This window comes from Polyodon spathula, chromosome 15 (genome assembly GCF_017654505.1).
Source record: "Polyodon spathula isolate WHYD16114869_AA chromosome 15, ASM1765450v1, whole genome shotgun sequence".
NCBI lineage: Eukaryota > Metazoa > Chordata > Actinopteri > Acipenseriformes > Polyodontidae > Polyodon > Polyodon spathula.
The window spans coordinates 14,660,851-14,682,282 of NC_054548.1; the positions used below are offsets into that span (position 1 = coordinate 14,660,851).

Genomic DNA, 21,432 nt, shown 5'->3' on the forward strand with positions numbered 1-21,432 from the left:
CAAATATTGGCAGTTCTGCAAAGGGACAGCCAGTTCAGCCTCTAAATGTCATAAGAAGATAGAAAGTGAATTACACCACTGCATTACCTAGCCAATTTCAGTAGAAAAACCTGGTATACCCTTAACCCTTCTTAGGGTTGAGAAAGCTATGATACAAGGCCTAGAAAATGGAAGCCCCTGACATATTAATTATTTCCCATGTTTGCATATGCATCTCCCCAAAGATCCCAGAGCCACTTTCAGAATCACTGACATGTGTAAGAAATGATTGTAGGGTCCAAGAGAAGAGCTGCATACCATGAGTACAACGGAAGAGCGGAAGAGGACAATTTCCTCGGTTCTTGACAGTTCAGATGCCTCATTTTTACTAGATGACACAGAAAGTTTTAGCCCAAAAGTTTACCAAACTATAGCCAAATTAAATTTGAAACATCTATAGGCTAGGAGTGTATGACAAACGTTTGGTGAAGATTGATGCCAAATTAAGGAAGTCATCGTGTTCCCGTTACAGTGTGACAGAGGGACAGGAAGACATTATCACAGTATCAGAGTCCCCATTGTTTGAATGAGGACCCTAACAAAAACAAGCTCTTTAAGTACAGGGCATTCAAAGGTAAGCTTCCTGGCTGTGAAATATCTTGTTTCACAGCTGGAAGATTGGTGTAAAGCTGAGGGAATGGAGAATCAATCTGCCAGCAGCTCTCCAGCTATTTATAGACGCCTCTTGTTTTTCTAAATCAGGCCCTTATCAAACCCTCTAAATTATTTGTTTCAACCACAATGACTACCTCTGATTTTCCTCCTGAAACATTTAAGCTTGACCGTTTTATATTTTGTCGCATGTATTGTTAGTAACGTGTAAATCATTTTATTTATCAATTCCGATTCCAAGTAGTTCATAACATTTTATTTGCATTACTGTTACCCATCACCATTTCAAAACCGGCTTCTTTATGCTGGATTACTTCCCACTCCCAGACCACAAAAGACTGCAATTACCCAAAGAGATTGCCTCGACATATTTTTGTACATTACACATTGCTACAACATTCATTTTTGCAATGCCAGGCAAGCATAAATATCTTGTCATTTGAAACCTTAAAAAATAAAATAAAATACAATGACAAGGGCTCTCGTTGTGGGCACTGAAAGGCACCTTTTAAATATATTTAACCTTTATGCTGAGACGAGAATATGCTGCAGCAGAAGAACCTCACTTTACCCATTTACAGTCACACAAGTATAAGTGACAAGAAACCCTTGAATATGAAAAATATTGTACTCGTGTCTAACTCTAATGTAACTATCAACACTGTTATCTGCTCTTGAATTCCCCGATATCAAACCGTATTGTATTTTGCATCTTGTTCTTAATTGCACTGTAATTCTTGATATGTATTTTTTGTATACAACTGTAAGTCACCCTGGGTAAGGCGTTTGCTAAGAAATAAATAATAATATTCAATGCAGCTATGTCATGCTTATATAGAAGCTTGACCTTGCCAGTGTTTAATTATATCTATATTGTATATTACTTTTAATTATATACATATATAGACACACACACACACACACACAAACGCACACGCACACACACGCACACAATTATGCATAAATATTATTCTTAGTTCATATTTTATACAATTTGAGCAGCCAGAATCAGTTAGCTTTGCAAAAAATAGGGAAAAACATTTGTTAGAAAGGACAACTTAAGAGAATGTGTGCCTTCTGGGAACAAAGTTAAAATAAAGTAGTTTTTGCTTTTTTTAATTTTTTTTTATTTTAAAATCAAGAGGGTATGGCAGAAAATAAATACAGAATTCTAGTACAACTTTTAAGAAAACCCTTGAGGGAAATACTTAAGGACACAGAATAAGCCTGCTTTTAAAATCTATGGATAGAAAGACCCCATTCGCAAGGGAATGCAAACCTTAAATTGGAACATATAGACCTAAATATAAAAAAATCACCTCATTCTTCAGTATTCTGCAGGGACTCGAGGTCCAGGGACAGTGCTGCTGCAGAAATTCTATTAAGCAAATGTATTATCCCTACATCTTCAAAATGACCTGCAGACAAAAGAAGGGATGGGAAGTAAACTATACAGTATTTTTCACACTTTGTCATTTTGTTATATGAATCTTTCCAACTATGATCCACAGTGACAGTCTTATAAAACACAATGAAGAAAATTCTCACACAAATGAGACAAACATTTTCGAAAACATTGGGCCAGATTTATCAAGCAACACTCGAAAGTGTACCCAAGCTGTTTATTACTAGTTTTGAAACACTGTCGCAACAATTTAATTCAACAACTGCTATAATGATTATGTTCCACTTGGAGGTACTGTATAAGGTTAAACCATCAAATCGGTTTAATTCTCCTCTGCCACAAACCACAGTCAGATCAAACATCCTGTAGTGATCTAAATTAAAAAAAATAAAAAAAAATCGGAAAAACATGCAGAATATGAGGGAAGATTTACAAGTTATTAATCAGGCTTAGAAATGTAGATTCAAAGACCTTTATATGAGGCATTCCCCATGCGGTGAGCAAAACGTTTCATCTTCTCCCTCTAAGGTGAAATCAGAGCCTTTCTCATCCAGCATATACTGCACTGACACGCCACTGGCTTATCACTATTATCATTACATGTCACAGTTCAACAGAAGACACAGCAAGTCTTAAATTCTACAGCCAAATAAATATGTACTTCTTACAGCAGCACCCCTTTTACCTACTTTGAGAACACAAATGAGATGTTAGCCAAAAGCGCCTAGGGTTTTCTGAAAATGGCACAGCTTGGAGCCTGCCAGAATCTGAAAGTCTTATCCATTGATTATTCATCTAAAAGATCAATCAGAGCAGCGATGCTTATTAGCTTCCATCCAGTAAAGGCACTCTGCGTGGAGTTCATGGTGTGCCCCATGGCCTGGAGAGTGCAGGTTCAACCGTGACTGGGAGTTCCCAGGGGGCGACGCACAATTGGCCGAGCCTGGGTAGGGAGGGCTTAGGTCGGCAGGGCAACCCATGGTTCACAGCGCACCAGACCCCTGTGGCTGATAGGGCGTCTGTGGGTTTGCAGTAAAGCATTTCAAACCTGAGTGCGAAAAAAGACAGCTTGGCAAGGACACGTTTCAGAGGACGCGTGTGTCAGCCGCCATTTCCCCAAGTCGCTGGGGGCTGCAGCGATGAACTGGGATTAATAATAACACAATTGTAAATTCTAAATTGGGGAGAAAAACTGGGGAAAAAAACATATCAATGGCAACGACTAAATTAAAAAAATAATAATAATAATTATGCTCCACCAGCAACGCTTGAATTGCCCATTTCTGATGCTGATGATGTGTTGTAGGTTAAGGAGTGACGAAGCTACAGTACATGCTGCAGTGAAGAATGAAAGGACACAATGTGGTTGCAGTTAAATGCACAAGAAGACCAGTTTCACACCACTCTGCTGCTTGGCCACATACTCCATTCCTCCCTCTCCCTCTCTGGTTTTCCTCTCTATTGTAGTTTCCCCTGCTCTCATGCTCATTTGTCTCTTGTAGTTTATCTGGCCTCTTTCCCTTGCCTTATCTCTCTCCTCTATGTCTACCTCACTTACCCTTCTGTCAGCACAGCTCTCTCTCACAGATACTCCAATCACACTAGACTGAAGGATCTCACGACTGTCAGAAACTATTTTCAGAAACGACCAGTGAAGCCAAGGCAACTTCCGATAATTTCTACCAACAGCTCACATGCAATAACAATCCTACTGTAAGTAACATAATTAATTACTCTTCCATTTTGTTACAAACATCAATACCTTTCCTATTACCCCCAGAGCTACCTTTTCCAGAACACATGTTTTTAAGCTAAACTTATTTCAAGTTATGAGGGGAGGTCAAAAGTTTGCAATGTAATACGGTTACTGTACTTATTTATTTAAAACTACATAACACTTCAACCATTTCAAAACAACAAAAATAAAAGAGCACTAACCAAAGAGTGTCATTAGAAAAGCAGCAGTGAGGAGATCATGTGACCTACACACTCAACGGCCGAAGAGAACTAGAGCTCCCAACCCAGCCCTTACTTTTTGATGAATTTCAAGGTTATACTTACTTTTTTTATTTTTTTGACGATTTTTCTATTTTCCTTGCTATCACAATGTCAGAGCATAAAAAAAAAAAAAAACCCGGCTTCGCTGGCTTCAACCCCCGCTAAGAAACGTTTTAGACTATCTTCGCTAAATCCCTCAGGAGGCATCGCAAACACCATTTCCTAAGCGCTGACCAAGCAACGAGAATACATCAAGGCAGTGGTCTCTAAGGCCGTGAACGGTGCGATGGAAGGAGTGAAAGTTTCACTTAAGGAAACCAGAGAAATGATACAATCTCTAAGAACAGACATGGATTCCAGTTCGAGGGCTAATTATAAGGTGGACGACCTACAAACAAAGACGACAGCAGTGAAGCGTGATATTGGGCACTGCACTTCTGAGAGAGACAAACTACATCTCAAAATAGCTGATCTCGAAGACAGATCCAGACACAACAACATCAGAAGCTGTGGGCTGGCATTTTGCTTTCTGCAAAAATGCGTCCTAAATGGATCCCCTCACATGCAAGCAACCCAATACCGATCGAATGTGCACACAGAATGTACAGTGATAACTTGAAAGGTTCTGCAGTAACACATGCCATGATCTTTAAGGTTCCCCGGTACAAAGATTGTTAGGCTATTACACAGGCAGAGAAAATAGTCCTATTCAAGACACTGCTAGAACTCAGATTTTTTTGATTAGAGCACAGCTACTGCACACAGGCTTACGCTGGAGTTCAGAGAGAGCTGCAAACGCTGGGTGTCACTTCCTTTTTAATTTATCCAGCTACCCTATGAGTTTCTTATAAAGGAGAATGTCTCTCTTTTCCATTGGTTATTGAGGCAGAACATTTTTGGAGAGAAATCAATAATTCCCATCACGGTTCCAGCAGAATATGGCTCACTTTACTACGGGACAAGGGGACCCAAGACACAATAGTTTAGATGGAGGACACAAACTGAATTTTTTGGACTGCCTGGATGTGGGCACAGATACTGTTCAGTTGAAAAAGGCCTATTTTTTAGTTATTTGGCCTGGCACCTCTGTGTTGGAGTCTCGGACTGAGTTCAAATAATCCTTTGCTTTCAAATGTCCTTGTGATCAATGCGCCACATATGCAACTCGAATGGACTGATAAATAATCTATTTTCTTCTATAATCCTTTATATGTGCAAATGTTTTTTGATATAAGGAGGTTCTAGGTGAAAATGTATGCAGAACTGCCATCTGTTCATGATGATTGGGATGTAACTAGAAAAGAGGGTAATAGAATCATTATATTGTTTTAAATAACCTGATAATGCTGTACTTTTAAATTTTACATTAGTATTGAAGGGATGGGGGTGAGATTTGGGGACTAAGGACTGTGTTATGTGGCTGCCACGTGTCACTGACTGGGGGGGCAGTATAGAGACTAGGGGGGAAGGGGGAATGGGCCTCAGAAAAAATTGTTTGTTCTGCAGAACATGGTTTATTTTCCTAAAGTTAACATATGTTAAATGTACTGAATACAGACAACCCACTTTCGATCAGTTGATAGCACTGTGTCTCCATTAGGCTAGAATTCCGACCCCCAGGGAAAATATTTGACTTTTTTCTGTACAATTCCTGGTCTAGTTTTTGATAATGTTTAAGTTATCAACCATATCCTGGAATTTGATAAGTTTAAACAGCCCAAATAAAACACTGTCTAAATTTTTTACGCAGAAAAAAATGTGGATTTGGCATTTTTACAAGATTCACATTTGCAGGCAGCAGACGTTCTCAGATTACAAAATATATTTTATAAAGTCGCTGCTACATCTAGTAATGGTTCGAAGGCAAAGGAAGTTATTATTCTCATCGGACGTAGTCTCCATTTGAATATAGAAAAGGTCAGTAATGAAATCAGGAAAATTGGCTTACATCTGTACAACATACAAAAGTAGCTTTTATCAGTGTATATGCACCCACTGTTTTAGACCCAAACTTTTTCCCTTTTCTGACAAAAGAATTACTGTCATTATCTGAGTATTCTCTCAATTGAAACTATTCTCATATTCTCAATTGAAAACTATTAATTCGTCCTAAAAGGGACTAACTTGTTGACCCGAAAAAGGTTTGTGCAATTTTCCACTCTTAATGCCTATAGAAAATCTACACCCCCTTTCACAATTTTCCCCTTTTGTTGCCTTATAGCCTCGAATTAAAATACATTTAAATTGTTTTTTTTTTTTTTTTTGTTTTGTGTTTTTTTAATTATCTACAACTTCCAAGTGAAAAAAATATTCTAGAAATTTGTAGAAAATTAATTAAAAATAAAAACTGAAATAGCCTGGTTGGATAAGTGTCTTATAATAGCAATCCTAAATTAGCTCAGGTGTAACCAATCACCTTCAAAATCACACACCAAGTTAAGTGGCCTGTGTTAAATTCAGCAGTTCCTGTAGGTTCAAAGACTCAACCATGATCACAAAGGCGTTTTCAAAAGAACTCCGGGACAAAGCTGTTGAAAGGCACACATCAGGGGATGGGTATAAAAAAAAAATCAAAGGCCTTGAATATCCCTTGGAGCACGGTCAAGACGATTATTAAGAAGTGGAAGGCGTATGGCACCATCAAGACCCTGCCTAGATCAGGCAGTCCCTCCAAACTGGATGACCAAGACAAGAAGGAGACTGATCAGAGAGGCTACCAAGAGGCCAATGGCAACTTTGCAAGAGCTACAGGCTTTTATGGCCAAGACTGGTCAAAGTGTGCATGTGACAACAATATCCCAAGCACTCCACAAATCTGGCCTGTATGGTAGGATGGCAAGAAGGAAGCCATTACTCAAGAAAGCCCACCTTGAATCCTGTTTGAAGTATGCCAAAAAACACTCAGGAGATTCTGTAGCCATGTCACAAAAAGTTTTGTGGTCCAACGAAACTGAAATGCAACTTTTTGGCCTAAATGAAAAGCGTTATGTTTGGCGCAAACCCAACACAACACATCACCCAAAGAACACCATCCCTACTGTGAAGCACGTGGTGGCAGCATCATGTTATGGGGATGTTTCTCATCGGGAGGGACTGGGGCACTTGTCAGGATATAAGGGAAAATGAATGGAGCAAAGTACAGAGAAGTCTTTGAGGAAAACCTTCTTCCCTGTGCAAGAAAGCTGAAACTGGGATGGAGGTTCACCTTTCAGCATGACAACAACCCAAAGCACACAGCCAAAGCTACACTGGAGTCGCTAAGGAACAAAAATGTAAATGTTCTTGAATGGCCCAGTCAGAGCACCGACCTAAATCCAATCGAAAATTTGAAGATTGCTGTCCATCTCAGCTGTAATTGCTGCCAAAAGGTGTTTCCACCAAGTATTATTAGTGGAGACTTATCCAATTATGATTTTTCAGTTTTGTATTTTTAGTATATAATTTTTTTCTCAATAAAAACTTTTTTCCCCTTAACAGTGCAAAGTATGGTGTGTAGATAAGCGGAAAAAAATCCTCATTTAAATGCATGAAACTCTGTGGCATTGTCACAACAAAATGAGAAAAAAGTTCAAGGGGGTGTAGACTTTCCATAGGCACTGTATATATATATATATATATATATATATATATATATATATATATATATATATATATATATATATATATATATATATATATACACACACACACACACACACACACAGAAAATAAAATATTTTTTAATCTTTTATGTACATTTTTTAAAAACCTTTTCCTTCGTGTATATATATGTGTGTGTATCTGTGTGTGTATATGTAAATAAATTCAGAAACTATCTTGTCCTCAATTCAGAAACATCCTTGTCCTCGATTGAGAAACTTTCTGTGTCAGAATGATTTAGTAACTTTTAACGTAACCTCAATTTTCCATACAGTGAAACCGGATTCACTTGTCCTCTCTATTATAGAGTCTGATGCACAAATGCAGGGCAGGGTATATTTTCAAATGGTACAGAATTGGGTCAGGCCTGGCAGCAAAGAAACAGCCCCTGCAGTAGGAATCCCAGCTCACTGAGATGCAATATTTCCTTTTATTGTGCTTATCACATCAGAGCGGGTCAAGTAACTAACACAAGGTCATGCAGTGAGTCAATAACTAAGGGGAAATTCCAAGGTTTAATTTACCAACGGCAACCACAGCTTATTATCAACAATGGTCAGTGTACCTATTAGCAACACTATGAAAGGAATCAGTTGGAATATTCAAGAGAATAATAAATATCAAATGCAATTAATTATACATAAGCAGTGCTGTTTACAGTGCTAGAAAAAAAAAAGTAGCTTCTTATCTTAATTTAATGATTACAATGGTTAAGTTGTACCAATGAGGGAAAAGGGATGAATAAAAGACTAGCAATATTGGCAGCATTTGACATTAAATCTATTTTCTTTACTATCAACAATACATGTGTTTAAAAGACAAGGCCTTTAAGATTTATTGCGAATATAATATTACCATAATTTGCATTTCTTGCCAGTTTATGAAATGGTGATGACGAACAACAACAACTAGCTGTGTCTGTAAGTCCATCTGCAAGTGAGCAATACAGCAGTCTCTTAAATATCCAAGTCAATCTTCCTGGTAATTAAGACCTTCTAAAAATCCCTCCACAGATTAAAAGTCATTTGAAATAAATCAAGTGATGAATAAAATGGAAGTTGGAAATCAGATCAAATAGGTTGGAATGAGAGTACAAAATATCTGACTTTCAGATAAAAGCATCTGAAGCACCATACAGTCATAGTCCTTTAAACTAAAGCAATTTCATCTTCTATTGTAAATTAGAAAACACCTCATCTCAGGTGAGAAACTAAAATAATAACAAAAATATAGCTAAAAGTGCTGTGGATGCTTGCCCTTTTTTGTACTCAACAGGTTACACTAGCATAAAGTCACACGGCAGTACAGTAAGTGTCAGAATGTAGGTTGCAAGATATAAATTTTTTTTTTTTAAAAAACCTTCAACATACAGAAATACACATTGACCTAAATAACTACGAAAATGGTATTGTATCTGTTGACTCACAAATTATGCAACAATAACACCTTCTACAAGTCAGATGGCAGTTTTAGAGCAGTACAAAACACTACATCTTTGCTAGTTCATTTTTTATCAAACAAAATATAGCACATCAATGCCTAGAACAGTGTATCTGAAGAATGATCCCATATTCTCCAGCTTGCAGCAACAATATCTCAAGGAAGACAGATGCTCTCAAATATCATGTGTCTTTGCTTTGTGTCATTTACTGTTTCAGTCTACACATCCTGGTGCCTTTTTAAAACCCACATTTGAAAGCATCTATGTGACCCCCCACACAGCTCTCATATTCATGTCCAACATCCAAGTACATCTGGCACAGCACAGTGAAACCAATAGCATACTGTAGGCCAGCAGGATTACAGGGGGGGGGGGGGGGGGTTTGCTCTACCACTTTTTACAATATAAATGTGTTCAAGGGGCAAATCTGCAGTATCAATTTAACTACTCATTCCAGCATTACTAATATCTTTTAAAGTGTGTTTTCATGCGATACTACTCATGATGTATCCCAAGCCTTATTGTATCGGAAATAAAATATGGATAAAACATATATTTTAGATTTGTATTTTATAAAACACACTAGAATCACTACTGACATTGATAGTCTCATAAAGAAACAGTAACACCAGTCTCTCAAAGTGATCAGCGGTTCCCAAACTGTGGTTTGTAAAAGGTCCCAAGGTCGGTCTCTCAACAGGGTATACAAATGTATTTGTATTAGTGCTGGGGCAAATCTCAGAATATTCAAACTTTTTTTTTTTAACAATGCCCCGCATTCTTTATGCAATGAACTCAACCACAAATATGAGGCGTTATATTATTAGGAAGCCTATCAGAAATTTCATCAAAAAAAATCTTGCTACTTTGACTGCATGCCATTTGGTTAGTATCGCTGTGGTGGTAAGGTTGCTCAATTTCCCAATAAAAAAATAAACAAATGTTCTTAAAACTCTCTCCACATTGCAAAAACAAAGCAGCCCATACAACCGGTGAGAAGCTGGTGTGTGGACATCGCTGAAGATAATGCTAGGTGAGGAGGATACACACAAAAATTGTCCAGCTGTCGAATCATACTGTGCAAAGCAAAGACTAATTGAAGACATGTCAGAGGTTTGCAGCTGAATTGATTCTGAACAAAGGTATGCATTTTGTTTTGCACAAAAGTACCAACATTTTATGAATAAATATATGTAAAAAAAGTTACTGGTACTTTTCTGTCTTTGGTCTGATCAGGGAGCCATTTCGGGTCACAAATTGCTGACCTCTCACATATAAACCATTTGACCCACAGACGTGAAGTTTGGGGAAATCTTATATCTCTAGGACACCAACATCCCTGCCAAACAACATCAAAATCCATGAACTTTCGGTTTTGAGGGTGATTGACCTGACATGGACTGACCCATGTTTAACAAACCTTTGTCAAGGGAAAGTATGTTTGAAAACAAACAGTGGAGGTATTTTTGATGCCATGGTAACTATACTTGTTTATTTCTATTGAAATCTACAATTGGGTGCATTAAGCGGCTGAGCGGCTCAGAGTGAGAATTGTTTCATTCAGATCACCAATGAAATCTACTCTAAAAGCACTTTGAGCTGCTCAGGGGGAGTGGAACTGAGCATGCTGTTAACTGGATTCTTTCACTGAGCTGCTCTGAGCGGCTCACTTACTTAACGTGACCTATATTAATGTGTTTGTGATGTCACTTACTACTAACACTGAGTATCGTTTGACAACTATTGATAGTCAAGCCTGTACATCACTTTTGTGTAAAGGGTTTAAGCAAGGAAAGCTTTTATCAAATTTGGAATCTGCAATCATTTTTTGCATTAAGCTGCAGAGTGGACAGTGACAACTTTTTTTAAAGGTATTTTTTTTTCTCTTGATTGGTTGTTACTCTGTCTGGTTATGGATTTAAACAACTTCATTTGGGGTGGTTTTGTTTTGACCCCCAGCTGGCACAAATCAACACGAATAAGGTAAAAAAAACAAACTAATTTACTATATTTAATTACAACTTTATATGCATAAAATGATGTAATCAATTTAATATGCATAACAGTTTTTAAAGCTCTACTAGCAATGTTACACAGTAATCCACAACTCCGTTTTTTTCATAACATCGATGAATTGATGCATCGACATTTTTGGGAAACGATATATCAATAGGGAAAAATTAGGCATTGCCCCAGCCTTATTTACTACATAGTTAATGATGTAACAATCTACTATTCCGTTCTATTTAACCTTCAGGCAGCATGCTATTATCAACCGTTATTCTTTTATACTGTATCACATTTTGTTTCTTCTAAAACTAGAAAATCATTGTAAGTTTAGTTTTGTAAAGTGTTGAACTATTGGTTCATTTACTTTTTTATTTATTATTTTTGATAGGTGATTCTGTATGTTTTTATATAATGCTGTATCTGTCTACTTCTACAATGTTTATTGTGTTACATTTTTGTCAAAATATATTGTAAACAAAGTTGCTATATTTTTATTTATTTTTTCATAAAATGTTATTAGTATAGAATTCTGGAAAGTATATTTGTGCAACTACTGTACCTCAAGTTTCTGACATAACATTAAGGCAATAATGATTCTGAAATTAATGGAGAATGACCAGCGACAAATGGTTAGGTTCTGAAGAGTGGTGGACTGTACAGTATATGAGGATCTCATTTGAGCTAACCATATTTTGCCCTTTGTAGATTTTTTTGATTATTAATTTTTTAATGTATTCTTGTTGGATTAGCTGCAGTTTTGTTGTTGTTTTTATAATTAGATTCTTTGCTGGGGTAACCTTCAGCACTAGCAAAGCAAAGATTCTTCTCTGCTCCATTAAAGTCCCTCAGCCTCCAACACTGCTCCCTCAGATATACACTACCACTCTTAATAAATAGTACCAGAGCTTTGCCTCCCCAAATAATGCATTACAGTTCACAAAAAAAGTAGCTGTCCACAATTTACATCCTTAGAATCAACACTGACATGTTTAATCAAAAACAGACCAATAATTCCCCAAGACATAACCTTCATTAATAGCTCATCCAATCAGGTGTTATAGTAGTACTAGTAGTCGTACTAGTAACATGAAAGAATAGGCCACAGTAACCATCCTCTGCACACAACAATATGCAAATATGCAGAGAAGTACACAAGGTTTCATCGAACAAGGTCAACTAGTTCTGAAAGCCTTTACCTGCCTAACCAATCAGAGACCATTGGATCTATTCAATTGATCTTGGCAGAGCTTAATAACATAGAACTACTCCTTTTTAGAAAATGATTCAGTAACATCAGCCAATCAGCTTCCAGCTTTAGCAGGCTTCTATCAGACAGTAGATGCCTGCTGGAACGTCACAGCATCAAATGTGAATCAAACTTAAAAATCAATCTGTGCAGGACTACCGTTTTTCATTTTAACTTGCCTTAATGAAAGTGCAGTTCAAATCTATTGGACAGCAAACTAAACAAAGACACAATTGGTCCACATTTATTTCATTATCCACCAAAACCAGCCAATCAGTACTTTGCAATGCCAAAACCAACCAGAGTAGTACACACAACTGCAGAATTAGCCAATGGCAGCCTGTCAGCTAGACTACCACAAGCATCATAATCAAAGCTTTACAAGTACAGCCAGAGATATAAATCCCCCTCAGTGGTTGTACCATTCTAAATGAGGTACTGACTCCCAGTTTGTTTGTGAAGCCTCTGTCTAGACATAAAATCTACGTTGAAACAGAGGAGATCCTGCTTTGCATTACAAAATAACTTCTCCGGAGCCATCCTTGGCCCAAAGACATAATTCACTTGATTGGAATGTATACATTATTACAGCACAAGCAAGCAAAAAATAAAATAATTGCAGATTATCAAGAGACCACTGTGTATTCCCCTTTAGAAAATATGTTTGTTCTAGTAATACTAGAATAAATCTGTGTTCAAATTAATGAGCTTATTAAGCAATGACAGTAACAAGCATAATAATGACACCCACAAAGTCTAAAACTGCAACTGCTATGTCATCTCTACTGGCAAAAAAATCAGGCACCTACAGTATGCTACTTTGCCAAGTTGTATGCGTAACATGCACATTTGCCTCAGGTGTTTCTTCTTTTCCACACCTACAGCACATTCGTAAAATGGTTGGAGGTTTAACCCTAAACTTCTTGGAAGCAACTTCTGATGTCTCTGCAACAGTCCCATATAATAATAAAATACTGTGATGGATGCTTCTTTCCAGTCAAGTATTTACAGCTATAAAAAAAAAATATGCCAGCTTACTACATGATTCTGAAATACTCCTATGCAAACAAGTGTTTTCATTACTTATTGTACTACTGTCCTTGCTAGAACTGCAGTTTCAACAGTTTCAAATATCATTATAATAATTAATGCACTGAAACCTGATTGGAAAGGTTCATAGTACTTCTCAAACAATACCAATGAAGTTTTTATTTATTTATTATCATTTTTTGTTTAACTCTAACAGTAACATTTGTTTTACTGTTAAAACCTATATTACCACAAAACCGTTGTAAATGAAGTGACTAGCATGATACACTCTCATAAGGATACTGTTTAATCCACATGTAACAATAAAACAAATATAAAAATGCATGTATTTTATATATATATATATATATATATATATATATATATATATATATATAGGAAAATTAGCAATCAACGCAGACAGAAAGCTAACCTTTAAACTTGAAATTAAAACGTTGCATACTTTCATAATAGTTTGGCTACTGAAACAAGACAGATATACTAAATGGTGGGTGGCTGGAACGAACATATGCAGCACCTCATAACCTAAAGTAACTAAAGCTAAAAAAAACAATGGTAACCAATGATGCATTAATCATTCCTACTTCTAATTCCGACGTAAATGGAATAAAAAGAACCTTTTTTGCTGGAGTTAGTATATATATATATATATATATATATATATATATATATATATAATATATATATAGGGCCCTGGCTCTACCGAGCTACTCGCTATATATATATATATATATATATATATATATATATATATATATATATATATATATATATATATATATATATATATAGTCAACGTTGCCAACAGCAACCCACTGAAAACTCGGAATCGGAATGTCAATGTGCAGCTTTCTTATCAAGATATAATTTACAGACCAGTAAGTATGAGGTTAATCATGCTGTGCCGGCGCTACTGGTATAATTTCTTATTAAGGCCACATTTATTACTGAAATTATCCATGTTTGCACCTCTATATACACAAACACATATGTGCTATTATTCCATACCGCAAAAAGGCAGTGAACTGAATATATCAGCCTAGCTGAAAATAAAATCGCTTGAGAAAAATGTTGATGGTAGATCTGACTCCTAAAAAATCTGCGTATGGGCGTTCGTGTATTTATGATACCAATAACACAACTGTGCGATATAACACGATCTTAGCACATCTAAAAAGATGACAACTTATTATACTCACTCAAATCTTAGTAATTAATGGACTGGCTGCTGTCTCTCCTTCAACTGCTCGTGTTTTCATTGCAGAGCGGCTCCAACACAGTACCCAACCCCCTTTCACAAGACAACCTACACCTGCTACCGGCAACTGCAATATCCTCCAGTGAGTGTCAGTCTATGAACCAATCAGAAACCAAATCTTTTCACGTCATCCCACGCCCCAGGATATGTGACCCAATCAGAGGTAAGTCTTACAGATGGGCGTGTCAGAGAGGAGCGGTTCCCATGCCTGGGGTTCGGTTGAGGATTGGCACTCAGCAACAGACTGACAGTGACAGCAGACTGTGCTCTCAAAACAACACGAGCTGACTGGTCTCATCGAGCCCCGCTATGAAAGGGGAGCTGGAGTGGGGGCGGCAAAGATGTACTAAGCAGAGCAAACCACACTTTTATTCACAACAATCAGTTCCTTTTATGACGTCAAAATGCTTGTGCGTACAGGTGAGTTAATTGTTCAGTTAATCAGCCCTTACTTGACACTTGTTTTGCACAAATCAGTTGACAATTATCTCGACCTATATATATATTATAATATATTTATAACATTTATATATTATATATATATATATATTATATATATATATATATATATAGTATATATCACCTTGTTGTTGTTGTTTTAGATTACGGTTTGGTTACATGTATTACGCACAATTATTTTGAGCGTGCACGAATTCCAGCAGATTTTGAATAGCTATTTTCTTTAGTTATGATGGTTCCATAATTGTGATTTCACGCAGGCTTGTATATGAATATTTAAAATACCAAATGGCTTCTGCAACAGTCAAAGTTCTACCTTACAAATCAACTGAGCTTTGATTTGTTCATTTTGTCACACTCAATTTCAATTCATTTAAAAGTATTTGAACAAGAATAGATAGTTGATCTGTGTGATGCCTCCACTAGAGTAGAAGCAAACGGATTGGCGTGATAATAAAGCAATTGGCCCTATTTAAAAACGTTTTGACATTTGAATTGGTTTGGACTTGGATGACTATCATCGTCCACTGTCCACTTTTCCTCATTCTTGTTCTCTGCTTGCTCGGGTTATCTGCATTGAATCATGACTGTATAATACAGTAAAAGTGTAACTGACTAATTATACTAAGCTAATTATTTGCTTTGAATGCTGTCTCTGTTGTTGGCTACACAGCCATACTCGTATTAATCTTTACAAAACATGTTATTTCTTGTTCATCTTTTTTTTTTTATGAATAACGGTAATGGCTAGTTCCCATAAAGTTCCCAGCATTTTACCCGAGTATCAATTCATTTAACCCCAGCTAAACCGACTCTAAAGACCCCTGCTGGTCAGGTGGTAACAGTACATGTCACTATTTTACCTTACATTTTCCGAGGAATCATGTTTAATGCACATGCTGGTGTGAACACATATTTAGACAGCTGCGGGGACTATGGATTGCTTTGAAGACTTTTTAAATCAAAAGGGACGTTTCTTGCTCTAGTTCTTTCTCATCGCACATGTATTGATTTAATATTTAAGAAGCTGTAACTATACGAAATAAGCAAAGAAAAAAATGCAGATATTTAATTATCTAGATAGTCTAGAGAGTGGAAAGGAAAGAGATTCCCAGTTCTAGTTCAGATCCTGTTGGTTTCAACATTGAAGAGTGCATTCTTGAATAGTAACGGTTTCAGTCTGGAGCGCTGAGTATAAGGAATTTGCTGCCCCCTTTTCGTTGTTTATGGTATATCCTGGAATTCAGCCAAAACATTATTTTTAAGACATAATTCTATGTTATAATGACATTGAATTACGTATTTCGAAATAAAACCAATACAACATATGATAACTAAATATAAAAGTCAAAGTATTTACCCTTACAAGACCCTTATTACCTCTGGGTCAAGGCAAAATACTGTAACCCATAGAGTGAACTTATTATGGAGCACCGTTTGTAAGACCAAGTGAACTCTCCTTATTGTACTGTAAAAACCATAATAGAGGGGAGTTTGAACATTTTTATATTGTTTTTTTTTGTTAACAAGATTTGTACATAAAATAATTTTTTTTGACTTAATATAAAAAAAATTTCTATTTTTAAAGATATTTTAAAAGCAGGGTACATTAATGTACAGTCTTCATGTTTTAAATGTGTTAATTTGTAAATTTCACTTGAACTCAGTGTATCTGATGTAACTTCCTTACATGTGTCACACTGACGTATTTAACCACTGTGTGTGTATGTGTGTGTGTGTGTGTGTGTGTGTATATATATATATATATATATATATATATATAGAGAGAGAGAGAGAGAGAGAGAGAGAGAGAGAGAGAGAGAGAGAGAGAGAGAGAGATGTACTACAAAATGCAATTAGAATACAAGGGTTTTATCAGAAGGCTGCAATTATATATCTCAGCCACCAGCTGGCATGTGTATTTTACACATTGTTCAAACAGATTATCAGTTTATTCATTTACATTGCCAGCGCTTCAAAAGTTTTGGTGGGTATCAACCCAGGAAATCATGGACACTGTGAGGTCATGTGTCTGTGAGGAGTGGAAAACATCTCAGAACTACTGATCCTAGTGACTGGAACAGAAAGATAATGGCTGCAGAGGATTGTGAAATAATATCAATATCAGATTTAAAATGCAGAATGTGTTTGACCAGAACAGTGAGGATGGAGTTTCACTTTCTTACCTTCTAAATGAATCCCAGAATCCCTACCGGCAGTGCATCGCACAACACAGCATGTTGAAATTGCACCAGAATGTTAAAACAAATGCCTCATAACTGCAGTACCTGTGGAATTATGGCCATTGCATTTGGCACCTGATTGGCTGAGACAATCCTAGAGGTTTAAAATTGCAATGTGTATTCTTCTGTGTATGAGGCTGTTATATATTCCACTAATCCACAATTAATTGTATGCTGCAATGCATGTCATTGTTACACAAGTGTGCTGAAAGCTAATGATTCAGACTGCTGTAAAATGAATGTTTTTTTTTTCTGACAGGAATTCAACAAAAAAAAAATAGAATGAGAAAGACACACATTGTTAGAGACAGCTGAGCATCATTTCCATTGGTGGGTGGATGTGTCATAATGGGATTACCACAACTACTCTGATAGCAGTCTCTGAACTAGCGACTCCATTTTAAGAAAACATATTATTTCATTGGTGTACAGTTGCAGTATTTTGTATACTGTCTAAAACGATGCCTTTTCATAGGATTTAGGCTGACTATAAAGGCATAGCCAGTAAAACTGGACAATCCTGGTTTTAATTCAAACCCCTTTAAGATGTAGAGCCTTCCAAGAGACACATTATAGTATAAGAAACAGAGCACATAATACAACATGTAATTGAGGAATCTGTATAATATTTTATAACTGTAAGTAATTCAAAATCAACAAACACATTTATGTCTGCATTATTAACGAGTGCACATTATTTTCTTCAGCCTCTCTTCTCTTCTAAAGCAAACAATAACTGAGAGTTAATGTAATGTGATTAGCTTTGACATGTAGGTAGAGGGTTGTGTGCTTTGCATTGACACGCAGAAGCAGGCCATAAACATATGACTGCTGTGTCAGGAAGACCTTGACATTTTAGTGGATGACAGCTTCAAAGCAATGTGGGGAGGCAATAGAAAGGCTTAGCATAATGCTTGGTTATATAGTAAAAACAGTGCAGAGTATAAATCAAGGATGGTTGTGATGAGGATCCATAATGCCTTAGTGAGACCACACTTACAATGGAGTGAGAGTTGTTGGTCTCCATGCGAAAATAAGGACATTGACCCTTTGGAGAGCCTTCAGAGAATTATTTAGTTGTTATTTAGCCTATAAATAGAAAGGTTAAGGGGAAACGTCTTAAATGTTGAGTGAAGACTGGAAGTAAGAGGAACTTCTTAACACTCATAGTGGTAGGGGTATGAAAGGGGTTGACAAGCCATGTTGTTGCTTCGGATTCATTGGGATGTCTGTGGTTCAGAAACAGTTAGGAACCAAATCAGCCCTGATGAGCGCAATGTTTCTTTCAGTGTTAATTAAAATGAACACCAACTTCTTTTGAAAAGACTGCAGGAATCAAGACGAACCGGCTTAAAGCACCAGCAGTCACCTGTCATTCAAATACTGCCAAAGTTGTCATCGGAGGAGAATATCAATCGGTAGAGCTTTTTTTTCCTAAAATGACTAGTAACTATATAAGTTCATCAAATCATGTTTGTTATAAATTTCTTCAAATTATCAAGGAGAATAAAAGAATGAATATAATCAATATAAACTAGAAAAGATAATGTACAGTCTACACACTTTTCAAATCTACAGTTATTATAATGTTGTAGCAATAATAATAATAATAATAATAATAATAATAATAATAATAATAATAATAATAATAATAATAATACACATTTGTAATAAATAAAAGTGAAATGTTGTTAGCTTGGGGGAACCCTTGAGTGAGTATAAGAGGTGCATGTGCTGACACTTATTGGTGCTCCAGCTCATACCTGACTGGACAGAATGGAGATGCTAATTTCAGGACTGCAACCAAAAATGTAAACATGCCACCAAGCTTTGGGATAGAATGGAGCTGCCAGAAGCAGTTCATAACCACCGACAAAGTACTGAAAGTTATTGCAGGTGATACAGGAAGATAAGAAACAGCACATCAAGGTCCAATACATCTTACAGGTATTGTAATAACTTATATGGGCATGATAGTGTCTGTTTAAAGAGTAAGTAACTTCAAATAAAATATTCTGTCACTTTGGATGAGATTTGGATCATTTGTTGATCTCACCTACACATCTGTGGTAGGCATCTAGACCCGATGAGCAGCTCATGAACTTTAAGGTTAACTAATTATAACAGAGACTTCAAATAAAAATAAAACCACACAATATTTTAGTTATTTCAATAAGAACCAGTCAGAATGATTGTAAACACCATGCAGGGTTTGAGGACAGTAAAACTGTTCTTTGAAGCTACTCACTCTTTCATTTACATTCACCATTAGTGTGCTTTTCATTGTAGATGTTGCTTATTTATTATTCATTTGCATGTTACATTACTAAAACTAATGTAATATAATTATTTAGAAGCTAACATGAAACAACTCTTGAAATTAACCCTTAACCTGTGGAAGTTGCATTAACAAAGAAGCTCCTTTGACATGCCAGTTGTCTGCATAATGGCAAACAGCTGATAGAAGCCTTCTTTGAGTACTGCCTATTTGAGCTGCCCCATGGCACAATGACACACTGACACACTGGAGTTCACACTGCTGCATTTGCTTCTACAGGATGTGGACATTGTAGCTAATATTACCACTCCTTTAAGACTATGAGTATAGCACAGACTGGGTGCTTTTGTACACCCCCTCAAAAGAATCCTAGCCATCAATAGCTTAGTCAAGCGGGTGTATTTTTTTGCTAGACATTATAGGATGACAGTGTACAGACGCCCTCTAGTGGTGGCTGTGGCAGGATTGGCGATGGTGAGGGTTCATTTACATCAGTGGTGCACAACTGGGTCCTGGAGGGCCAGTGTCCCTGTAGGTTTTTATTCCAACTGCACCCTAAAGTACTTTATTGGACCTTATTAGAAGCTTAATTTGGTCCAATTAACTAATTTAGGGTATGGTTAGAACAAAAACCAGGAGGGACACCGGCCCTCCATGACCTGAGTTGTGCACCACTGATATACATGAACTGTACAATGTTAAATATATATATATATATATATATATATATATATATATATATATATATATATATATATATATATATATATATATATATATATATATATATATATATATACATAGTAAACGGAAACATATATATTCGGCTTTTCTTGGAGAATATTCCACTTTCTAATGACCCATGTAAAAAAATGATCTCCTTATAAATGGAACCGAGTTAATCATTTTTGCCTTTGTAGTCTGTGGGACATGAACTGCTCCGTGCTAAAAAATATTAAAGGGATACATTAAACCACCTATATTGTCTTATACAAATACTAAAATAAACTTCAGAAGTAATGAACTAAATGTAGAAGTAACATTATTGACAGTAATGGATGATCGTATATATATTCTGAATTACATGTCTTACCTCGTTTAACGTCCTATTATGTGTCTCGTTCTCTTTCGTGGTTTCATCTTTCTGAATAGGGCTTTCATTTATTAAAATATCGAATCAGGAAGAAACATGTTGGGACTGGACATCACACTGACAAAGGTGTCCAGAAATTATGACATTGTTTAAAAAACAATGGTTATTTATTTATTTATTTAACAAAAACAGCCTTGCATTTTGGGATTTTACCACAAACCAGTACCCACGCATGAAACCAAGAGCTTGATGGTATTCTAGATACATTATTAAGGCTATTACACTAATTAACACCAGACTCTAATGCTATTGCAGTCTTCACTACTTGATGTGTTCAAATTTCCAAAACAAAACACACAAAAAAAAATGTTTTTGCTGACGAACAGGGTAAGCCAGAAATAATTTCTAACAGGCCACAGAGTGCACAGTTTGGACCACCTATGCAGTTCTGTCTTAGCCAAAAGGAAATACTTGTGAAGCTCCCCCTTTCCTGTGGATTATACCAACCAACTCAAGTTCGTTGGTCAACCTGTAATTAGACATGTATACGTCCGTTGTGCTGTGTGTAATTACAAAATTACAATTTTAAAGCTGGTAACACACAGAGTTGTGTAGTATTTTTACAGTGTAATTTAGGCCACTTATAATAAGCGTGGCTTAT

General features: G+C 36.4%; 1 protein-coding gene across 4 annotated transcripts in view; it reads right to left on the reverse strand.

Annotated features, from left to right (window-relative positions):
- LOC121327949 (cyclin-dependent kinase-like 5) overlaps positions 1–14,747 on the reverse strand; it is an 82,058-nt gene extending 67,311 nt beyond the window's left edge. For 2 of the 4 annotated variants that reach the window (XM_041272317.1, XM_041272315.1), the window contains exons 1-2: positions 14,640–14,747; positions 1,971–2,069 (exon numbers count right to left, since the gene is read on the reverse strand). The gene's annotated coding sequence lies outside the window, so the exon portion shown is untranslated. The remainder of the gene's footprint in view (positions 1–1,970; positions 2,070–14,639) is intronic. The other 2 variants (XM_041272318.1, XM_041272316.1) reach the window with 2 other exon arrangements.
- Positions 14,748–21,432: the final 6,685 nt, after the last annotated feature.